This window comes from Miniopterus natalensis, chromosome 14 (genome assembly GCF_054644295.1).
Source record: "Miniopterus natalensis isolate mMinNat1 chromosome 14, mMinNat1.hap1, whole genome shotgun sequence".
Classification (NCBI taxonomy): domain Eukaryota; kingdom Metazoa; phylum Chordata; class Mammalia; order Chiroptera; family Miniopteridae; genus Miniopterus; species Miniopterus natalensis.
Window position 1 is genome coordinate 24346672 of NC_142094.1, and position 23051 is coordinate 24369722.

General features: G+C 34.7%; 1 protein-coding gene across 1 annotated transcript in view; it reads left to right on the plus strand.

The window, feature by feature from the left end:
* The window catches only part of LOC107526073 (catenin alpha-3), a 285926-nt gene that overhangs the window by 134151 nt on the left and 128724 nt on the right, over positions 1 to 23051 (plus strand). The gene's annotated exons all lie outside the window — the stretch shown is intronic.

The following is a 23051-nucleotide window of genomic DNA, read 5'->3' on the forward strand; positions in this document are numbered from 1 at the left end:
TTGCCAGAAGAAATGCTTGTTTTCTTCTTTTAGCCTTTGTCCCACCCCCAAACTAGATAGACAGTGCTCCCTCTTAAATCAATTTTGAAATATTATGTATTATGTTTTCCATTTCAAATAGCTTGAAAACACAGGATTTTATTACTTAAAGTGAATCTAAATTTCCCAGTACGTTTCCTTTCCTTTAGAGGTATTTCCACACCTACTGTATCTAGAAAAAGTCTGTTTTAGACAACACTTGTAATTTGAGGGAACAAACAAGTACTAAACAAATTTCCAAAGAGCTTCAACCACTCTTCCAAGTTATCACTTTCTTGGCACATTCTTAGTGAGATAAGACAAACTATTTCAAGTAACTCAGATAACTCAGAGTCACTGCAAGTTGCTGTTGCCATCACGGAAGTTTCTGAGTGGTCTTTTGTGCTGCCTTGACAGGTCAATGAAATAACAGAGGCTCGGCAGACTTCACGGATATTGGAAAACAATAAAACCAATATATCCTACGGATGGAAAATTAAATTAAATTCCCATGATGTTCTCTTTGGTGACTGCTCATGGGCTGGTTAAGAATCCTGTGGCATTTTTTTTTTTTTTTTGAAACAATATCTGATACTTCTGCAGTCTAGATTAACATTAATTTTTCTTTTCTTACTTTTTTATGGCCAAGCTTACAGCACAGTGCCTATTTGGTCACTATATTACTCATAGATGTTTTTCAATTTCTAAAGTCAGAAAAGTGATTTTTAAGAAACCTATATGCAGTACTTACACTAATAGAGAGATTTTAAATTAATGAGTAGACAGATCCAAGAAATTTAAGTATGGTTAGATAATGCTTTTTCAAACTGGTCTAGATAAAGCCAAGTTAGAATATTCTGTGTTATAAGCAGAGTGATCCCAGAGTTGAGTCTCCTATGTTAACTCATTCCTTTAGGTTGAGTAAACTTCTCCAGTTAAATTGTCTCTCTTGTTCCCAGGGTCTTCTCTTTTTCAACCCATCTTACATCCTGCTACCATGATTATCATCTAAATATAGTGCTGCTTTTCTCTGCTTTGAAAGTGTTTTAGGTTCCCGAATGCTGAAAGAATAAAGTCCTAATAACCTTCTTATCCCAGAATGTAAATCTCTCTGCAAGTTAGTCTTAAGGTCCCAGTATCACTTGCTGCTGTTTCTACTCATTTCTTCTATGTTCTGGCCACATGGGACCTGTTGATAGTCTTTGAACATTCCATGTCATGAAACATTCATGTATTTGTTTCATCCTTTTTGACCTTTGAGTAAATTATCTTCCTGGGTGCTCACGACACCCCCCTAACACCATGTAATTGGAGAGTGATCCTAGTTCTCGTGTATGCCAAGGTCTTCAAGGCCCTTCCCAGAAATAGGATGTCTCTGTCTGACTTGGGAGAGTATGTAAGTGTCCATAAATCTCTCACACCTGTCAGAATGACTGTTATCAAAAAGACAAAAATAATAAGCATTAATGAGGATGTGGAGAAAAAGAAACCCCCATGCACTTAGCAAATACTATATAATCAGAATCCTTCAGTTATCTTTAAAGGTATTAATAATTAAAGAATTGTTACAGGAACCACTTTGGTAAGGAGAATGAACTAACTTATTTTCTGTTGAAATTTTTGTTCGTGGTATTTGTAAGAGAAAAACTCTTCTATATATATTCATACATAAATATAAATAAATAAATATATATATATGTTGATCTATATATCAACATCAAGGAGAGTTGCCGTGCACTCTCCCAACTCATCTGCAGTTTCCTTGTCATAAACAGCTTTCATCTCATCTATAATGCTGCTTTGTTACAGTGACAAAAGCATTGAATTGGAGGAATTCAATTCAATTCCTCGTTGAGGAATTTTATTATCTGTTAAAATCTGTTCTTGAATTGGGGCTGCATGCTTGCTGATAGATGTTAATGGTAATAGGAAACATCTAGAAGTAGGCGTCCATCTGTCTATTCATCCGAACATCCTCATCAGTCACACACTGAGAGAGAATGGGAGAGAGTGGGAGAAAGTAATGGAACAACTTAATAGAGCTGATTGTATTAATAGAATTTGACCTAAATTTCATAGGACTAATATTTTTTTTAAGTTTTTACTGATTTTCCTAACTGGAACAGCATTAATGCTCTCTTAATTAGAAGATAGAGAAAGATCTACATCTGAAATTCAGGATATATTTCAAAGGGAAAGTGATATGTGCATTCTTCATCAGTTATTATTTCTAGGCATTTCCATTTTTGGTAAAAATAGTTGTTCCCGAGACCTGAGTGTCCCCAAAATTTATTCATTCGGCAAACACGGATTGAGCACCCATTATGTGCCAAGTCCTGTTCTTGGCATTTTTTGTATGAATCTGTTCTATGAATCGGAGGGAATATTATGCACCATCATCAATCATTATAGTAAGTTAATTTTGTCTCATGTACTGCCATTGTCATTGGCTCATTTCTTTATGTGATATGTTTGGTAGAGGAGAAACTTGCAGTAAGACATTCAATTATTATTCAGGGTTTTTTTTTTGAGTTTGATTGAAAACTGAAAAAGCCTTTAATGTGTGTTACTTCTGAATTAGATAAGACTCTATATTGGGAATACAACCCAAACTAGCTCTTGCTTTCCTCTGAGTTGGCCCTGTTCTTAGGCTGACTTTCTCCATTTGGTAGCAAAAAAAGCTCCCAGCAGCCCCAGTCTCACATTTTTCAAATCAGCTGACGATTATCTTTTCCCTCTATATCAGTCTCACCAAACACTCTGGTTGACTCTGCCTGTGCATGTAAAACCCTGGACCAGGAGGTTCTGACTGGTAAATGCAGGTCTCGTGCCCACCCCCGAGGTGAGAACATTGCCAGCCTCTATAGAACTACATGAAGCGAGGGGAGGGCAGTGTGCTGGGGGGGAGGTTCTGTTTCCCAAAGAAAGACTGAAAGGTCCTGGCAGGCAAAACAGCAGGTGCCTGCCACAAGTGTGTGTGAAACTTCATTGTTTGTTTGTTTTACTTATCTGAAGAAACATGCTAAATATAGTAAAAGCAACCTAGAATATTACATATTGCTTTGCAAAATAAATTTGATCAAAGAGTGTAAAGTCACGAAATTCTAAGTTATATTAGAAATCACCTCTATTTAAAAGATCAAATACCTTTTTTTCTTTGTTGAATGACTAGGCATTTTATTTTATTTTTTTAAAATTCTCACCAGAGGATATTTTTTTCCCATTGCTTTTCAGAGAATGGAAGGGAGAGAGAGAAACATGGATGTGAGAGAGACGCATGAATTGGTTGCCTCCCTCATGGGCCCTGACCAGGCTGGGGATCAAGCCTGCAACCGAGGTGCATGCCCTTGACTGGAATTGAACTCGAGACCCTTCAGTCCGAGGGTCAATGCTCTAACCACTGAGGCAAACCGGCCAGGCCGACTAGGCATTTCAGAAAGAACACTTTGCTATTTCTGTTTGAGAGATGTATTTTGGGGTAACTTTTAATTTTGATATAATCTCAAAATTACAAAAGCGTTGCAGGAGTAGTACAAGGAGCTCTTGTATGCCCACATACATTTTACCTAGATTCATTAATTTATTACTGAATTCATTCATTTAATACTATTTTTTATTCTCTCTTTCTAAACGTTGTGAGAGTATATTGGAAACACCATGCTCCTTCATCCTTAAATACTTCATTGCATATTTGCTAAGAACAAGGACTTTATCCTGAATAACCTCAGTGGAGCTAGCAGATTGAGGAAATTAAACACTGACATACTACTGTTATCTGATTTAGAGCCTATACATATACAGATTTTGTCAGCTGTCCCCAAATTATGGCTATTTATCTTTTCACAATCCAGAATCCAACCCAGGATCACACATGGCATGGAGCTTTCTAGTTTCTTTAGTCTCCTTTAATCTGGGAGAATCTCTCACATTTTCTTTGTTTTACTTGACCTTGCTGTTTTTTAAGAGTACAGGCCAGTTATTTGAAAAAATGTCCTTCCGTTTGGCTTTGTCTCATGTTTTTTGATTAGGTTCAGGCTGTGAATCTAATAGGAGTACCAAAAAAGGTGATACTGTGTTCTCAGTGTGCACATATTGTTCGTTTGTCTCAATATTAGTGACATCACACACATACACATCTGTACATCTGTATCTCTATATGCATTTATGTAAAAGCAAGAGTTTAGGCTGATGTCACCAATATCAATACATTTATTTGTTCAGCATATACTTTTTTTAGTTTACACAATATGCAGAGCACCTCATTAGTCATTCTGGAGAATTCAGGAGTAGGAGAAAATACCTGTGTCTAAAAGTCTATTAATCTGATTGTCTTTTTTCACTTGGTGATGAAAAACATAATTTATTAATATTTGTAAGCAATCTAAGAAGAAATGAATGTTCAGTTTATTAAAGAAACTGAAAGGGTTGTCATGTAAATTGAGTGCTTAATGTACCTAAAAATACAAAGCCCATGAGGTGTAGAGAGGTGTACGAGGTCCCCATGCGGCTGCGGGAAAGGTGCCCTTGTGGTCAGTCTTCTGAGGCTGATGTATTATTGTACTTGAGGCATGTTTACTTTTCAAGTACCATCTACGAGGATCTTAGAGCAGATGCCGGATGGTCTACGAAAATACCACTGAAGTGCCGGGTTGTAGAAAGAAATTAATTTCATGAGTTATCCGTGAAATTCTAATTATAGGGGAAAATCTCCATGGCTGAATTTGTGATGGAATGTTTCCTGTTTTATACTGACGTTCCTCAGTGGTACATGTAACATCTTGTATCCTATAAAGCATCAGTAGTATCCCAAAATTTTTAGTTCTTTCACTTTAGTATTAGTGAAAGACCTTGTCTTTGTTGTCAATCCATGTAGCATACTCCATAGGGTTTATTGAAAGCTTTGAGTCAGATGACAAAAAAATTCAACTTTTCTTTCTACTCCTTAGACTTTCTTTAGTGAAGAGGAGTTGTCAGGCAATGTTGTAAAATTATAATGTAAAAGTTACGTTATTTCATCATGAAGCAGAGAAATTTCCATGTATACTTTTCTGTGGTATCCTCCATTATTTTATAGTAAATGAATTGGAAGTATTCTTCTTAAAAACAATAACAACAAACTCTTAATTTTTAACTAATGATAAAAGACAATCACTTCAACTGAGATTCATTAGCTCCTGAACAATAAACATTATACCCCATTAGTAATAAGAAGGGGAGAGTCAACTATTTTACCATTTGGTTTAATATAACAATATTCTGTGCTCTGAGAAAATTAATGAAGATAATAGTTAACTCATTAAGAACTTAAGTGGCAGAAAACATTCTGAGCGCTTTATATGTATTAGTTCATTTAATTCTCCTAAACCTTCTATGAGGTAGATACCAATATTCCAGTTTTCAAGTGTGGCACAGAGAGTTTTAATTATTTTCCAAAGTCACATAGTTAGAAAAATTAGAGCTGGGATTTGAACTCAGAAACTGTCTTGTGAATCCAGGGGCCTAACTAATTGCCTCTATTCACTTACCAATTAAATTTACTGCTGCAAAGTTTTTGTACTATTCTATACTTGAAAATAATTGATATTTAGACATTTTTGAAAGATACTATTTTAATAATTTAAAATTCATATTATCGCATATAATTTATACAATTATTTGTTAATCATTCTTAAATATTTTTAGGGGATTGAAAGTACACACTACACAAGTAGATTTAGATGCTTTTTTATTAGTAAAAATAAAATGATGCTAGTCTGTTAGCTGATATTGGCTTTTAATGTATCCTGTTTAACCCTGAAGGAACACTAGTACATTCGCTATGTGCCTAATTTAAGAAAAAGAACTTTATGAATATAGCTACCGCACTGTTAGTTTTATAAAATAATAACATTTGATTCATAACTCTAAAGTACTCAGTTGGAATATATGTTCCCTTTCAAAATAAAGATTAAAATTACATTGGTTTCTGAATTTCTGAGAACCAATTATTTTGCTGATATTCATTTAATTTTCCCTGAATATGAGAAAGTGCTTAATTTATTTGCAATTAATGACAGAATTACTCTAGAGGCATATATGGAAGATTGAAAAAACTCCTTTTGGTTTGAAGGCAAGTGATACATGATACAGCATTACCCTATCTAATTAGATAATTCATTTAAGATTCATTCCATTAAATGCCCTCATTCCATTTTATGTGAACAGAGACATAGTGTGGTGTAGGAGAACAGGTACTGGTTAGTCCTAGTTCCCACCTGTTAGATGTGGGATCTTAAAGTCATTTAACATCTGAGCCTCAGTTTCCTCATTTGCAATATGGGGCTAATAATACCCTCCCCCTACCTCATGTAGTTTTTGTGAGGATTGACAGGAGCAATGTATGCAAATTTATTTTTAAGCATCTTCTGACATGTTATTTAAAGTCACAGTCAACCAGTATCTTCATTAATGAGGCCAAAGAGCCATAAGTTTAGTTTAGCTTTTATAATACAGTATTTTAAAAATTCTTCAACTGTATATATCAACAGCTTTATTGCAGTATAATTTATATATCATAAATCTACTCTTTTAAAGTACAATTAAAGTACAATTAAATTACTTGAATAAATTTACAAAGTTGTACAACCCATTATCAAAATCCAGTTTTTGGAACATTTCCGTCACCCCAGAATGATCTTCCGTGCCCATTTGCAGTTAGTCCCTGCTCCCACCTGGAGCCCCAGGCAGCCACCAGTCTACCTTATGTATTTATGCATTTGACCATTCTGGACATTTCATATAAATGGAATCATATAATATGTGGACTTTCCTGTCTGAACATAATGCTTCCTTCACTGAACGTAATGCTTTTGAGGGTGATCCATGTGGTAACATGTATCAGTACTTGAATCTTTTTTTGTTGCTGAGTAATATTCCATTGCACGGCTACACTGCATATTGTTTATCCGTTTATCAGTTGATGGACATTTAGGTTGCTTTTACTTTTTGTCCGTTCTGATAATGTTGCAATGGACCTAATGTGCAAGTTTTTATGTGGGTGTATGCTTTCATGTTGAACTACACTTACGCTGATATCTGGATGGAAATTTGGTTTTACTCTCACCATATGTAAGATTGCAGATGGCGAGATCAAATCTAAAGAACGTAACATATTTTTCCTCATAGTTAAATGGTTAGTGGCTTGTGAATTGGATTTAGCACCCTCATTAAGATACTTTTTCTCTCATGTATGAGTGAAACATCATCTTTATAATAAACAACAACCTTATTTTTTCTGTTAGAGTTATTCCCTTTCTCTTGTTTTATTGCTTAGAAGAAACTGACTTTCTATAGGGGCTTTGTAGGGTGGGTCTGCTCTGAAAACTCTGGCCCTGATTTAATACCACCCTTTTCCTCAGGTTTTACTTTAGATTTTCATTATGTAGTTTTGTCTTAGTGTTGAAAATTCCTGACTTTTGTCCTCTGCCTGTTTCTGATGGCATTATTTTAACATGTGATCACTAGTAATGGGTGTTTTTTTAATTTAATTTTATTTTTTTAAAGTTTTTATTTGACCTAGGAATAGTCCAGATGAAAATTTTATATCTGAATAAATATAACACTTAGTAGTCCAGAATTGTATTATTAGGCAAACTTTCACTACTTAGTATTCTAACAAAAACTATTAATTGACAGTTTCTTAATTTAATTGCAAATTTCTCTGTAATTTAATTCTGAAGTTCTTTTCTAAGTGAAATTTAGACTGTGTGGTTTATCATGTTAAAAGACAAGCCCCATAAAATTATACCCTTATAATAGCCTCTGGGGTATTATATTACATATTATTAGCACCACTTTGGTCAATAATAGGGTAGTGTAACTGCCTATAGCAATTACACGCATACAGTGAAGTCCACTTGTTTGTGTATATAAGTTTGGGGTTTTTTAAAAACAACTGAGCGGTGTATTATTTATTAGTACTTAAAAGTTTTCTATCTGAAAAAGAATTCTATGGTAACCAGACAAAGTGGTATTATCTCAATACCATCATTGCCCTAAAATGTTCCTTCTACAGATGTTAGGATATGCTGTTTAAAGGGGGACAAGATTTGACATGTGGAACTATTTTTCTGTGAATGTTCATTTTGTTTTTCCCATAATCAGTACAAAATGTCAAAATAAATGAATCTATAAACTTATTTCTGATTTCTTAATCAGTTATTTATAAAAATTGTTTATAAGTAAATCTGTTTAAGATCTGGGAGAATTACTTTTCATTCTTTCTAGTAGTGCAGAATATTTGTTGGAGATAAAATAGATTGTTAGATATGGGAAAAAATTAGTTATAAATGACAAGCACCCACAACAGAGTTAAAATTGTTATTGACAGTTTGAAAGTTTTGGTGTGTGTATTTAAGAGTTTTTTATTTAATGAGTTTAATCAGGATGTAAATTCTTTTTGTGACCATAGGACATACAGACTACATGAATACACACTTGATAGAAGGTACGAAAGTATTGTGTGAAATACAAAAATTTGAAACAATCTCTGTTACCATGATATTTATAATTATTTGGGAGGTGTGACAATGATCAGAAACATAAAACAAACTTTAGTAGGTGCTGTAATGGAGGAAGAGATCTCTTATAGTCAAAAAGATCAGGGAAGCCACCATGAAAGATACAGCATGTATTACGAGTCATTTTAACAATGAGCTATGGAGGGTGTTCCAGCTGTAATGAATCTTAAGAAACAAATTGTAAAAGTGGAAAAGCGTAAAATACTCAGTACATTTGGATCACAGGATAGGAAAAGGTGTTGAAAAAGTTAGGAGGGACCAGAGCATGGAGGGCCTCCAATTCCTTAGACAAGAACTGAAAATTTTATTTAATTTCCAATAAAATGATTTAAGATTTTGATCAGTGTCTGGGGAGCTTCATGTGGCAGTTGTGTATTGACACATTTAATGGAAAAAAAGATAAAATTCTATGAAGCTAATAATAATGTTTTAAAATTTTACCATAAGCAATATTTGTCACTCTTTAATAACTCATTTACATTGATTTCACATTTATAATAAAACACAATAAAATTATATAGCTGGGTTGATAATTTTATCAAGATGATAATGACTATGATGATGATACTACTATATTAATAATGATATCTACTAAATTTCAAGTCAGATGCTGGGAGTATCTCATTTAATACTTTGGATGTTCTCTTGAATAGCCTCATATCAAATAAATGATGTTTAAACATGTATTTCTATTTCTTGAAATTCAAATGGCGTTTGAACTTTGTGTTTTCCTGGGATATACTTTATTTCCTTTCTGAATAATTGATGTTCACAAGTTAATGTTGGTTTGTTTTCAGACAATTTTCTGATTTTTTTAAATCACAGTAATACTCTCAGAAATGCACTGTTATTTTAAATACTTTAAAAAAAATAGGCAGTTTGATATATTAGAAAGGGCCTTGAAATGGAAACCAAAACATGTGGCACTGACATTAAACTAGATGTAGTCTTAAGGTTCCCCTGAGTGCCTTTGTTTCCTTGTATGTAAAATAGAGAAATCATTTGATCCATATAGGTTATTGGGGGATTATATTGGATAATGGTTTCAATGTAAACATTAAAAACCTTAGCTATTGTTCTTAATGTAACTTTATCATTTAGAATCTGTGTTGTTATAGTCTGAAAATGTTTCCTGTTATTTAGACTCTCAAACTTGTTCCATCATAGTTGTGCCTAGTTCTGTTTGTACTGTATGGTGTGCTAATCCAACTTTAACAGAAAGTGCTGGATCTAAATTTTCTACCACTTCCTTGCCTGCTGCTGTTAGCACCATAGTGTTGATGTTTTGTATTAACACTGTGAAGGAAATTTATGGGAATAATTAGTTTTGTGTTGCTTCTATTAGAGCTGGTTATCTCAATTCTCACTTAGTGGGAGGTGCGTCCCCTGCTACCATTTGGATTGGGTCCACAGCTTTAAATTATGTGGAAGAGAAAATGATTATAAATGGCTCCTTCCTATGGTGTCCCTTATACTTCCTCTCTTAACAGTCTCTTAAATTTTCTCATTAGTTTCTCCTTGTGTTGCAGTCTAGAAGAGATGTCCCATCTGGTGGTCAACTTGCAAAGAGATTCCTTTATGTATTATAAGCCTATGGTTAAAAATGCGATTTATTTTTAGAGATGAAATGATAATTGGTCATGTTTTTTACTGAACAACTGTTTTAGATGTGAAGAGAAACTGCTGTTTCTTGTATGTTTAAGGAAAAGATACTAACAAAATATGTATTTGGGGAAATATTGCATGTATCATTTAAAATAAATATTGTGGTGGAAATTTATATGGTATGGGTAAAAATCAGGACTGGGGAGGGGAATGGGATGGGGTGGAATGGGTCATTGGGGAGAAAAAGGGACATCTGTAATATTTTAAACAAAAAAAATAAAAAAATAATGCTTTCAACTTTCCTTTTTGTTGGTGATAAATAACTAATATAGTACATCATGTTTTTGACATGCTTGGGCACATAAGCCAAATTTTATAGAATTTTTGATTTATATTCTTATGATAGTTTTTCAGTGTATCAGTTCTTTGCCTATTATGTGCTGCTGAGCATGAAAGGCACTTTTGAGCTATGTAGTCATAAAAAATGCCAAAGAAACATTGGCCCATGGGATAGGCTTTCTCTTGAAATAACTTGAATAACTATAGTTGCTGTAAACAACTTTTTATGGGTACTTGATGCTCTCTCCCTGTATTACTATTTGAGTCTGTAATCAGAATCTTGTTTGACTAACATCCTAGAGGTGAGAATCATCATTATAATATAAATATTACAATGCAACAGCTGGCTGAGGCATACTAGTTCAAAATGACCTTAGCCAGTATTGGGCAGGAATATGCTAAGATTTTGGAGAACTACACTTGTCTTGCCAAAAGTTAACTCTGTGGAGTACTGTGTAGTGCTGAGATTCCTAGGGCATATTTCAAAGCAAGCATGCCTCTTACATATATCCATGCTATCTTTCATTTTATGGAAGATTTTCTGTATTTTACAACACTGATATGGGCTGTTTGATAGCAGTGCCTGCCTCCCATGCTGAGTTTGCTAATGGGCTTCCTGTTGTAGGTCAGAACTCTGATGACTTAAAGGAGCACAGGTAAGTATAGTGGAGGTTTTGGAATAAAGTTTGAGCAAATGCTTAAGCCTTGTGAAGATTTTATGTTTTTGATCAGTTTTGAGTGAACAAAAAATATTTATGGTTTGTTTTGAGATTAACATTATGTGGATCTCATGTTAATGCTGTGGCCAGATTCCTTAGGTTATTCAGTATCAGGTAATTAATAAGCCACAGGCATTATTTCCTATTTTATCATTCTCAGTGTTTTAGTCAGAAACAAAGAAAACCCCTCTTATTTCATTTATGTCGTATTTATCAAAACATATCCAAAACCACAGGGATTAAAGTCTGTTTCTTTTCTCTATCCTTTCCTACAATATTCTAAGAACATTTCCCCTAATATTCCTTCTCTTCTGCTCACTTTCCTCTAGGATATTTTGTCATAGTCTGCTTTTGCTAATATTTAATTGAAGTCCTTCAGCACAGTTCAAACAATTATTGAAGTCAGATATTAAGGTAAAAGAATACAAGGAAGGCCAGTTGTGTCATCTGAAGAGAGGGTAAGAAAGATGGCATGCTATCAAGGCAGGAAGAGACAGATATAAAAGGGGAGGCGGAGCCCAAGACCTGTGTGTGATTTAAGGCCGTGTAAGGAAATATTTCTGCGCAGAAGAATTTCCAATAGTGGAGAACAGGGCTGAATGTAAATAAAGGAAATAAAATTCAGTGTCTAGATATAAAAAGTAAAAACTCTCTAGCTCAGAGTCTCCAAATAAGGTGTATATTTTTAGAAATACCTTCTCTAAAGTGCATGGCAATTTAGTTATTCATAATCAGGGCGAACACTAAATCCAACTTATAAGGGTTTTTTTTTTTTAAATTTGGTAGTTATAACATTATTGTGCACTTACATTGACAGTTTCTGAGTGCTTTTTTTCCTGCTTTGCATCTTTAAATCTTGAAAACAATATGGAGACATAGCAGGTCAGATGATACTATTTTCATTAGGTGTATGATGTTAATATCCTCTTACTGCCCTGAGTGCACCTAGGAGTCCATACTGATATTAAAGGTCTACTGCAAAGGCCTGTAGACTTCACTTGCATGGCTGTGAGACTTCTGCTCTCCTCCCACATTCCCCAAGTTATTTTTGAGACCCTGTAGGGTATGTCCCTACCAGGCACCAGACTACTGCACCTGCTGCTGAACCCGCTGTGAGAATGTGGTTCTTGGACAAAGCTGTCTTTCCCTGGTGGTTGTGCTACATGGATCTCAGAATGCTCAAGTTGCACTCCCAGACTTGATTCAGAAGAGGGGGGCAGAAGGAAGGATGGATGGGGAGTTGGGGAATTGTCCACTGTATTATTCCTTCATCCTATAAACACGTGTTTCTATGTACACACATGAATTTTTACACTCAAAGAGTTAAAGTGCAAACTTTTTCCATGAATGTTTGTAAAGAAGGCTAGGAAACATTACTCTGCATGATCACTGCAAGGTTCTGGGTCTCTATAAAGATCTGAGAGACCCCAAAAATTATATTTGGTAGGGGTGCTTTTGGAGATTCAAATTTCCCCACTATGTCCTTTTACTTTTTAAAAGAAAACTTCTAGGGTTTAAAAAACTTAACAGATATTCTTGCATAAGTAAATTCTGGACAGATGGAGAAGTCCCTTCTTGTCCACTGTGAAACAATGGGCAGATGGCTGGAACCACAGGAGGCCTGGGATGCTATTATTCTATACGGAGGTCAATGGAATATAAGTGACATAAAGCTGGTTGTCTCATGGCCTTGTTTTGGTAGCATTTCAAAGAAACAACAAAATAGCATCCAAAATAATTGAAAATAAATTTATATTTTTACTTTTTGTCTTACCAGATAGCCAAAGGAGAATTATTGCATGTAACACAGGAAAGCTGTCTGAAATATATTTTCTCATTCTCTCATTTTCAAGCTGTCCCACGTGCAGGAGCTACAGAATTTCTCCTGTTCCACTGTAAGCTCCCAGAAAGCTCTCTCTAACCTGGGTCAGACAGGCTCCCTGTATTTCTTCCCTTTCCTTTCTTGTTCAGAGTTTTATTAAATAGGATGAACCTAGCCTCAGGGACCTGTTTTAGTTTTCCTACTCCCCCAGTACTTTGAGCCTGTGTAATGGAAGAGGGTCTGGGAATTTGTTAAACAAACATTAATTTGTTCTCTTAGAGGATCCAGAAGATTATAAACATATAACTCAATGTTTATTTCCAGAACAATAAAAACCAGACCTATGAAAATATTGTTGCATATATTGTGTGAATGAAAAATGAAGATAGTTGTTTATTAGCTCACATATGTTTTTAAAAATCATTTGGAGAAATCACCAAAACATCTTAATACCAAGGATAACTGTATTTCTCTTAAGCAATGAAAAAGACCCTTTGAAAAATAGTAAGTCCTGTAAGTGGTAAATTTTCCTATTTCAAGTTGACTACTAAAAAGAGCCCAATATATGGCTTACTACAGTCATGTCATAACTCACTTTGTTTTCACCTTTATTTTCTTTCAACCAACTTTTAATTTATGCTAATTTGCATTTTATGTATCCTTATAAGCCACTCTATATGCTTCTGGTACAAGGTGATATGTAAATACATAAATAATGACTAGGAGCAAAACAGCAATGTCTTTTACTCAAGTATAGATTTATCTTATTTCCATAGAATTTAATGGTTCAAACAGTAAAGAGTCAGTCAGTGCTCTCACACTAAATTTCTCAGTGTGAGAGCATTAATCCTGACTTAGACAGCTGGTCTTACATTAGGTGGAATAGACATTCTTGAGTAGTCTGGAGGAAAAAGTTAAAAAATCCTACAGATTATTTTTACCTCTACATTGTCTGCATCTTGGATTTTAGTGAACATGACTGTTGGATGTCAGAAGTGGTTTATTTTTGCTTTATCCATTATTGGCAATGCTTTGCATGCTGCTGCCATTTAGTGGAACTAATACATACCTACTGGCTGATTATACATTAGAATTTATTGTTAACCGATCATTGAATTCCAAGATATATCTGCCATAGCTCTAGTTAGGTTAATGATGTTAAATGGAGTGAAAACTCCTTAAAATTCAAGGACTATATTCTAGTTTTTATTCTTATTTTGTACTATCTTTCTAGTGCTAAATAAATTATCAGTTAATACTTGTTATGAGACCACATCCTGTGAGATATTAATTTGCAATTAGGCAAATGAGTTTAAACCCCAACCTGCTTTTTATCAGTATGACCTAATCTCTCTGAGCTTTAGTGTCCTCAGGATAAAATAGGCAAGGTAACCGGTTCTTTCCAGGACTATTGTGAGGATTAAAGAGCATAATGCATATAAAGCTGGGGTAGGACCCGAATTAATTAGCTTCTTTCATCTTCCTGTTGAATAAGTGAAGAAATAAATGAGAACATTATACTTCCATATTTTTTTAAACAAATCATTTAGTATATTAAAAATTAAGGACAAATTAAGAAAGGTTAATTTATTAAAAATTAAAAGAGAAGTTAAATTTATTAAGAAATGTAGTAAGACCAAGTAAGAAATAAAATTTCAAGACTTATGTGAAAAGTTCATGCTTTTACCCTTACACTGCACTATTTCCTTATGGAGGCATTTACCTGAAAATGTATACAGAATATAGGAAAAACAGATGGGTCCACTTTTAGCAGGTGATGGGAGCTGTGTTGTGTTGAGTTTCATTATAGTAGTTCTTACAAACTAAGGTTTCCTGATGTAATTTCTATCACATACCTTCATTATTTGATTTGTAGTTTATTCTTGTTTTAAATATCACACATTGTTTTAAATCTTTTAAAAGATTACTAAGATAAACTGATAAAAATAAATTGATAGGAAAATTGATAAAATAAATGCAATTTTATTAAAAATTTTCTTTAGTGTGCCATATGAGCACTGACTAACAGGAGGCAGGCAGTACTTTGGGTCTTGTATTGGCAGGGATCCTTCGATTGTGGAAGTTATTACACTGTTTTCAGTAGACATGTTAAGAATTAGCTAGACAGAACATCCCGGGAAACTTCAGAGACTTGGTTAGCTGACAAAAACTCCCATTCCTTAACTATGTGTAGTTTAAGCTAATTAAAAAGTTGGTATAAAAGAAACGAATATTGGCTTCTAATGAACTGTGAGTGGAGCAGCATCTGTGGGCAGAGGCTTTTTGGTGACCTTTCTTCATTAGAAGTGGTTTATTTTAAGTAACTAATGTAATAGTTTAAAATATTAAGATAGTTACCAAACAGCTTTCAGTGACATGCGAATATGCTGGATTGCTTACAGTTGGGTAGCGGTATTGTTCCGATTGATCCCCCTGGGAAGGGAAAAGTAGAAGAGAACAGGCAGCAGGGCAACGATTGATGGACAGGGCTTCCCAGGCCAAGAAGGGCTGGAGGTGCCATTTCTGAGTGTCTTCAATTCTACAAAGCTCCCAATGTTTGCAGTTTCCCCTTTGAAAGTGCTTATAAAGAAATGGTAAATCTCTAGAATTTCTATATGTATGTTTTGCATGTAATTTCCATAGGCAGAGAGTACACAAATAACAGGAATTCAAGTGTACTGTTTTTTTATATGAAAGACTGCAGGGGGGACAGTGGTGGTAGGTGGAGGGGGTGGTATATTTAGCTGAAGCTTTGTGCTATATCTTCCAATTAACTTCTTACAACTTTTAGAGCTACATAAAGTAGCTGTTGACCTTGCTTTATTGGAGAGAATTATAGTGCACAGAGGAAGGGAAATAAATCTTGAGAGATTATTAAACTTCTATTTCTGTTTTTAGAAGGCTGTGAAACAAAGCATCTAGTTTTTGGCATGGAGCACAGAATAGAATCCTTCAGATTAGCGTAGAAGGGACAGTTAATACATACTGGAACGATCTTAAGAAGCAGGAGATTGAATTTCTAGACCAGGTTTGCCCCTAAATTGTTTTGTGACCCTAGGCAAGTCTGGGTTTTAGTCTTTTTACCAACTGTCTAGCTTTGAAATCTAAAAATTATATGAAAGTCTTTTATTATTATTATGCAGATGTTTCCCCTTAAATTTTTAGTGTTTTTATGGATGAGAAGTTGAAATATTAGTCCATATACTTAAAATACTTTAGAGATTTCCAATTTATATCTGTAATATATTCTGAAACAAAGAGGAGAATTGTTTCATGAAATGATGAGTTCTGGGAGGTAGTCAAACAGAGAGACACTCATTAGAACTGTAGCAATGGAGGCTTGATGTCAGATTAATGGATTTATTTGGTATCCTAAAATACTGAGGTTTTAGGATTCTAGTTTTTGGTACGATTCTTTGCGACCTCTGCTAACTTTACTCGAGTCTCTAAAAAGTTAAAAGGGAAAAAGGAAAGATGAACGTGGTAGCAGTCCCTTAAAAACTTCCTTTTAAGATTGAAAATAAGTAATTGGTTCTTGTTACAGTAGTTGCTTGCCCACCTCCCCAAATCATACCAATTCTCTAAGGCCTGTTTCTGGCTCTTGTTACTCACGATTTCTTTCTTACCCATTCCAGACTCTCTTCATCTTCCTCATTGCCCTTGGCACTCATTAGCAAATGTTGAAACATCTGTGGTTCTAATGTATATACCACTCACTCATTTAGATACTTGAGTATATTAGACTTTCCCTTAGTTATAAAAAAAAAGGCCTTTTAGTATTTGGTGAACATGGCAGAAATCATAACATATATTCCTCCTACCCATAACATGTAGTATTTTAGGCACTAACTTAATGAATATCTGTTGGATTAACTTCAACAGCCCATCAAAAGGGCCACCTTTGCAGCCCTGCCTCTTAGAAGATTATCGTTAATCCCTAGGCATATTCTTTTGTTCATTGAATAGTCTTTTGTGAAAAGATTCTACTTTATTTTCTTTTTCATTCCTATTTCAGAGGTTTCAGGTATGTTCTTTCTTTTCTAATTTTCTAAGTATAGATTGAAAAATTTCATATTGCTCACATTGTACCTTATATTTTCTTAGACTTGAGACTTTATCTGGTCCAATTTGAGTACAAACGTAATCTAGAAATTGGTTGTGAAGGCCTCTCATATTTCTGCTATTTCATCTTTAGCACAGTACAAAAGAACAAAGCCTTGTATGGAAATTGGGGTTCATTCGATAATAGGCATATTGCCTCTGCTATTATAGTGTTGTGTTTGCTCTGCAGATTAATTTTATGCTCCACTAAGGACTTACTGTTTCTAAAGTCCTGGATTTCTTATTTTGATCAAGTGGCTTGTATTGAGTTTGGATCTGTCACATATTGACCCTGTTTAAAAAAACAGTCAGCGAGAGCCTTTTAAAATGTGAGCTGTCGCCTGCTTTGCCTTTGGGAAAAGGAGCATGTTGTTGTTCATCATGTTCATGTGATGATTTCTAATGTATTTTCAGTTCTTTATTCCCAGCACTTTTCCCCCACGTGCTATATTCTTATTTGTATTTTACTCCTATTAATAATATCTTTATACAATGCCTTTCAATTTTTAAACACTTGCGTGAGGATCATAGCCTGTAATTATCAATAGCTGCCCTGTGAATTAGGCAGGCAGGTAGCATCATCTGCATTTTTCAGAAGATGAAAGTGAGGCTCACAGGTTTTAAGCGACTTGTCCAACTAGAACCAAAACATAGGTATTCTGACCCCTACTTTATGTTCTTTTCATTATAAAAGTGGCCTTTGAATGATTGTTAAAAATACTAGAACAGAATTATGCTAATAGTGAATTTATAATAATATTGTATTATACTGTAATTTTAAACATATTTGAAGCATATTTTATGTGTTTGTGTATGTACTGAGTGCTTCTCCAAAAGGTAAAATCTTATATATAGAAGCCCTAGACATACATTTTCAGGTCCCTTTTAAATGGTAGTTAGTTAGGAGCATAAATAGAGCAAAAAAACTACATTTGTCATTGTGGGCAATTGACAAAAGAATATGAATGGCAACAGAAGTGCATCAGGTGCCCATTATCTGACATGCATCTCGTAATTGCTCAGTTACTTATTCGTAGCACCAAATCCCCCAAATAAATTGCCCCCTTATCCTACGTATTATGATGGTAACCAAGTAAATTTTAAAGAGCATAAAATGATCTACAAAGTACAGGCATATCTTGGTTTTATTGTGCCTTGCTGTGTTGCACTTTACAGATGTGCATTTTTTACAAATTGAGGGCAAGACCCTCCACCAGCGAAAAAGGTTATGACTTACTTTATTGAGATACTGAATTTCTTGCTGTAGTCTGGAACCAAACCCGCAACATCTGCGTGGTATACTGTAAACTATTTTTTTTTCGTGTGAAAAGAAAATCATTTGAACCCCAAATTTGAACATCAGATTTCAGCAAGCCTAAAAAGTTTGAAGATTGTTTACCTGAAAATTCCAGAACCTGTACTTTAATCAGTTGTTGAATGTCAGTCTAATCAAAATTTTATTTGGAAAGTATTAAGATGAGAAATTCAAGTTTATAATATGAAATTACTTTAACTATAGCATTTATCTCTAGATATACTCAATGAAAATGATCTGGTAGACTGCAATTAGTCCCAACTCTTCGCAGTTCTGATGAATTTCCATTTTGCTGGCTTCTCAGTATCTCCTTAATAGATACCTTCTTTCCTCTCCCTACTTGCAGCTATACACACATTTTACTTTCTAGTTCATAAGTTTTTCTTCTTACCAGAAATGTCAGAGGTTGAGTCTTTTTAGATCCATTTGAAAATCTGAATATATTACAACTACTGGGGCTTATATTAAGTTCAGCAGGGCCCGTATTGTTTAAGTACCAAACAGAAATCCAAATTAAAGTATGTTAGACTAGTTAGGATATGTGCTTCCGTTAGAGAAAGAGGGGTCTATCATCTGTGCACTTGATTGCTAACATGCCTCTTTCATTTTAATTGTAAGTCAAAGAGTCTTGAATTCATACCACCAGCTGGGATGGCTTCCTAGAGATTCAAAAGGCACCATACCTGTGGGCTCTAACATACATCGCTGAGCTTTGACTTGTATTGAATTTCCTTTACCAAGGCTGTAATATCACTGAAGGACCCCGGCCAGTTAGTCAAGAATGGCTTTTCCTGCCAACAACTGAGATTGTTCTCTGTAATTAAACTGCCTTCCCAAGTGTTCTCTGAAGAGGGCTTCCAAGATTTTTCACTGTTTGTCCCTAATCAATAGCTTCTTAGTTTGTCTTTCATTCTATAATGAGAGAGGAGGTTCTTGGCTTACCAGTTTCTTTTGTTTACTTCCTAATTTAATATCTAACCATAGCACAATGTAAAGCACAATGTGTGATCAGTGGGTCAGATAAAAAGCAAGTATCACTTTTTAAATTGTCTACAGAGACCCTTAGAGATAGATCAGTTCACTGAGATGTTAGGTTTTGCTTTCCCCATAAAAGGCACAGATGTGGCTACTGGGCTAGTGTTAATGCTTTCTCCTCTATTCCTGCTTTCTTTCTTGTATGTAGTAATAATTCCTGTATCTGTAGCAGCTGTCTTGTGACCTTGAGACAATGAGCTCCTGATGCTGTTCTATTGTGGGCTGCCCCATATGAATTTAATTTAAGGAAAATAAATCACCATTTTTTTCAGGTTTTGTTAGCCAAAAAAGCATTCCTAATTAACATCTGACCACTCTCAATAGGAGAGAGGAGTATCCTTTTTATTAGTACAGGGTTTCTCAGCCTCAGCATTATTGACATTCATTGTTAGATAATTTTTTATTGTGAGGGCTGTTCTGTGTATTGTAAGGTTTTAACACTGTCCCTGGCCTCCATTCATTAGATGGCAATAGAAACCTTACATACCTTTCAAGGTTCAGCTGATGGATAAAGCAGTTTTTCTGTGGGAAAGTCTGTATCTCGGAAGGTCGTTATCGCTCTGCTTCTGAAAGACAATGCTGCTAGGTAAAGTATTCTTGGTTGGCATTTTTTTTCTTTCAGCACTTTTAATATATCATCCAATTCACTTCGGGCTTGCAAGGTTTCTGCTGAAAAATCTGCTGATAACATTATGAGGGTTTCCTTATATAGGAGGAGTTTCTTTTTTCTCTTGCTACTTTAAAAATTCTGTCTGATTTTAGATAGTTTTATTATAATGTGCCATGGAGAGGATCGTTTCGGGTTAAATTTTGAGTTTATCTATTAGCTTCATAAATTTGAGTATCTAAGTCCCTTTCCAGCTTTGGGAAGTTATTAGTCATTATTTCTTTAAGTTTTCTGCTCCTTTTCCCCTCTCTTCTCCTTCTGAGACTCTTGTAATGTATAAATTATTTCTTTTAATGATATCTCCTAATTCATGTAGGCTTTCTTAACTTTTAAAAAATTGTTTTTTGTTTTTGTCCTTCTGGATGATTTCAAATGAACTGTATTCTAGTTCACTTGTTTTGTTCAGGGAAAGTTCAAATTGATGTTTCTGGGAGGCAATGGGTGCTAGAAAAACCTTTGTAGCCATTTTGCTGATATTACTTCTTGTTCCAGTTGGGTTTTAATTAGAACCAAAAGGTGGTAACAATATTCAGGAGGAGATGGAACATATGACAGATTTTATCACCTCCAAAGGACAGTGTAATGAGTTCTGAACTTGGGTTGGGGATAAGAAAATAGGGTGAGATTACGGGACACATAGATCAGAGAGATCTAGTGGTGAAGGACAACCTTGGAAATTTGGGTTTCCTGTGGTAACAGAGAGCTTGATGGAATTATTCTTGATGGTTTCCAATGTTGCAAAGCTGTGAATGTTGTGTGTGTGGGGCATATAGAGCTTTGGGGCTTTCCAACTCCTGCAGATCATGATATGGAGGCTGGGAGAGGGCAGTGTGACTTGGATAATAAGAAGGGAGTCTGGGACTCCCTTACACTATGAATTATATACACATACTACTGAACTAATATAGAAGTGGACACAGTACAATTTTTGTGAAATGAATAATGCAATAAAGATGAAATAAACAACATTTAAAAAATGTTTGCTAATCATAGTAGCTTTGTGCTATCATTACATATCTCCAGGCACTCTATGTGCTCAAGGTGACCTTTTACCATTAATGATGGTGGAGTAAAACCCATATTTTAGTAATATTAAATTTATTTTTGTCTGACTTTTTATCAGGTCCAATTATATTATGGATGATGAAGAACTCACCATAGGAGCAGAGGTGATAAGTCCATCATTTCTTTGTGCCTGTATTATTAGTATAAAACCTAGTGTTTCTTTGCAATACTTTTCCCCCCAGTTTTCTATTTTGTAAGGTGAGTTTAAATAAAACTAGGTAATATAAGTGCTGAAAGCCAGGAGATGAGTGAGGGCTTCACCAATAGCTCCTTCCACTTCCTTTTGCATATCTCATATAATCTGCCTGTCTTGTTTGCAGTTGACATAGAGACAGAAAAGGGGCCACTGTAATCTCTTTGTTAAATAGCAGTAAAGCTTAATTTCTTTCTATTTTTTGATAAAAAAAAAAAAAATACAAGGAGAAGTTCTATTTTCTTCTCACACCCTGGTGCCATGCCCTATTTTGATAATCATTGACAAGCTGGTGTTTGTTATTGCTAGTAAGGAGGCAGGAATAAACGAATCAATGTTAGCCTGAAGATATCATTTGGAGAATAACTGGATTTTAATTTAGAATTTAATTAATTAAACTGGTAAGTGTATGGGCCTAGAATTTGCATGGTTTTGCATAATCATTTGCACATAGAAAAAGATATTCATTCCTTTTCAAATAAGAACTTGATACCTACGTTGTTGTTGACATAGGTTGTATGGACAGAGGTCTCACAGAAATCTCACATTGTCACCCTAATTTAAACATTCGATTTATAATAAAACCAGAAATTAAAAGGGATGCACCCATTGTTCTTAATATTTGAGTACAGTTTGGAAGAGAAACTGAGTTTTTCCCCTACACATACTTTTCCTAACCTAATCTTGTAAGATTTTTCACTCATTGATATGCTTTCTTTTGCTTGTAGGCAATTGCATTCCCTGGATGTATTGTTTTGTTTCTTAAGTAACATAGCTGGTGAATATTAATTGGGTTGTAGAATAAATGTATTGTGTATCGCTGAAGAGGCCTTTTGGCTTCCTACCATCTTGAAAACTTTTAAATCTATAGCAATGAGCTTGTTTTAGTATCTCCTTTCTTTGAAGTTTTCTTTATTCTTCTCTTTAAAAAATGTAAATGAGTAATTCAAGCTCCAAACATACAAATGGGTAATTCAGCTTAGATATTTACAGTATTTAGCCTTGCAAGTTTGAAGGTACTTATCACTTCATTTGCTGGGTGCTCAGAAACAGGATGTTAAAAAATAACAAACTCAGAAATAAATTTTATTTAATCTAAGTTCTGCAGCAACCATTTAGGGTTATTTTGGAGAATGTGAAATGGTATGAAGGCAGTCGACCCATTCATCTCCCAGGCCTGTTGGTTAATCTAGTTGGGTGACTTCATGTCCTTTTTCTTCTTTGGTTTATTCTGTACATTCATTAGCTCTTAAGCAGATACACAGGGCTCAGAAAGCAAGACTTTTATAATCCTTCTAACAACAGTGAAATTTGCTTAGGATTGTTATTGTAACAAGAATGGAGGATAGTGAGGACTGGAGCCAAGAATGGGGGTAGGGTGGGCTACTAGTCAAAAGATTTCACAGGAAATTCCAAGAGCTGCTTAATTTGTCCTTTAAAGCTAAGTTCAGGTTTCTTCATTACAGGCTCATTAGAATAGTTTTGTGTTTTTTTTTGTGGGCAGCTTGCTGAGACTCATTTTTCCAATAAAAGTATCTTCCCCTGCTTTCCAGTCTTTGACAGTGGCAGTGTTGGTAAATTCTTGTAGATATCATTTACCTTGTTCATTCATGT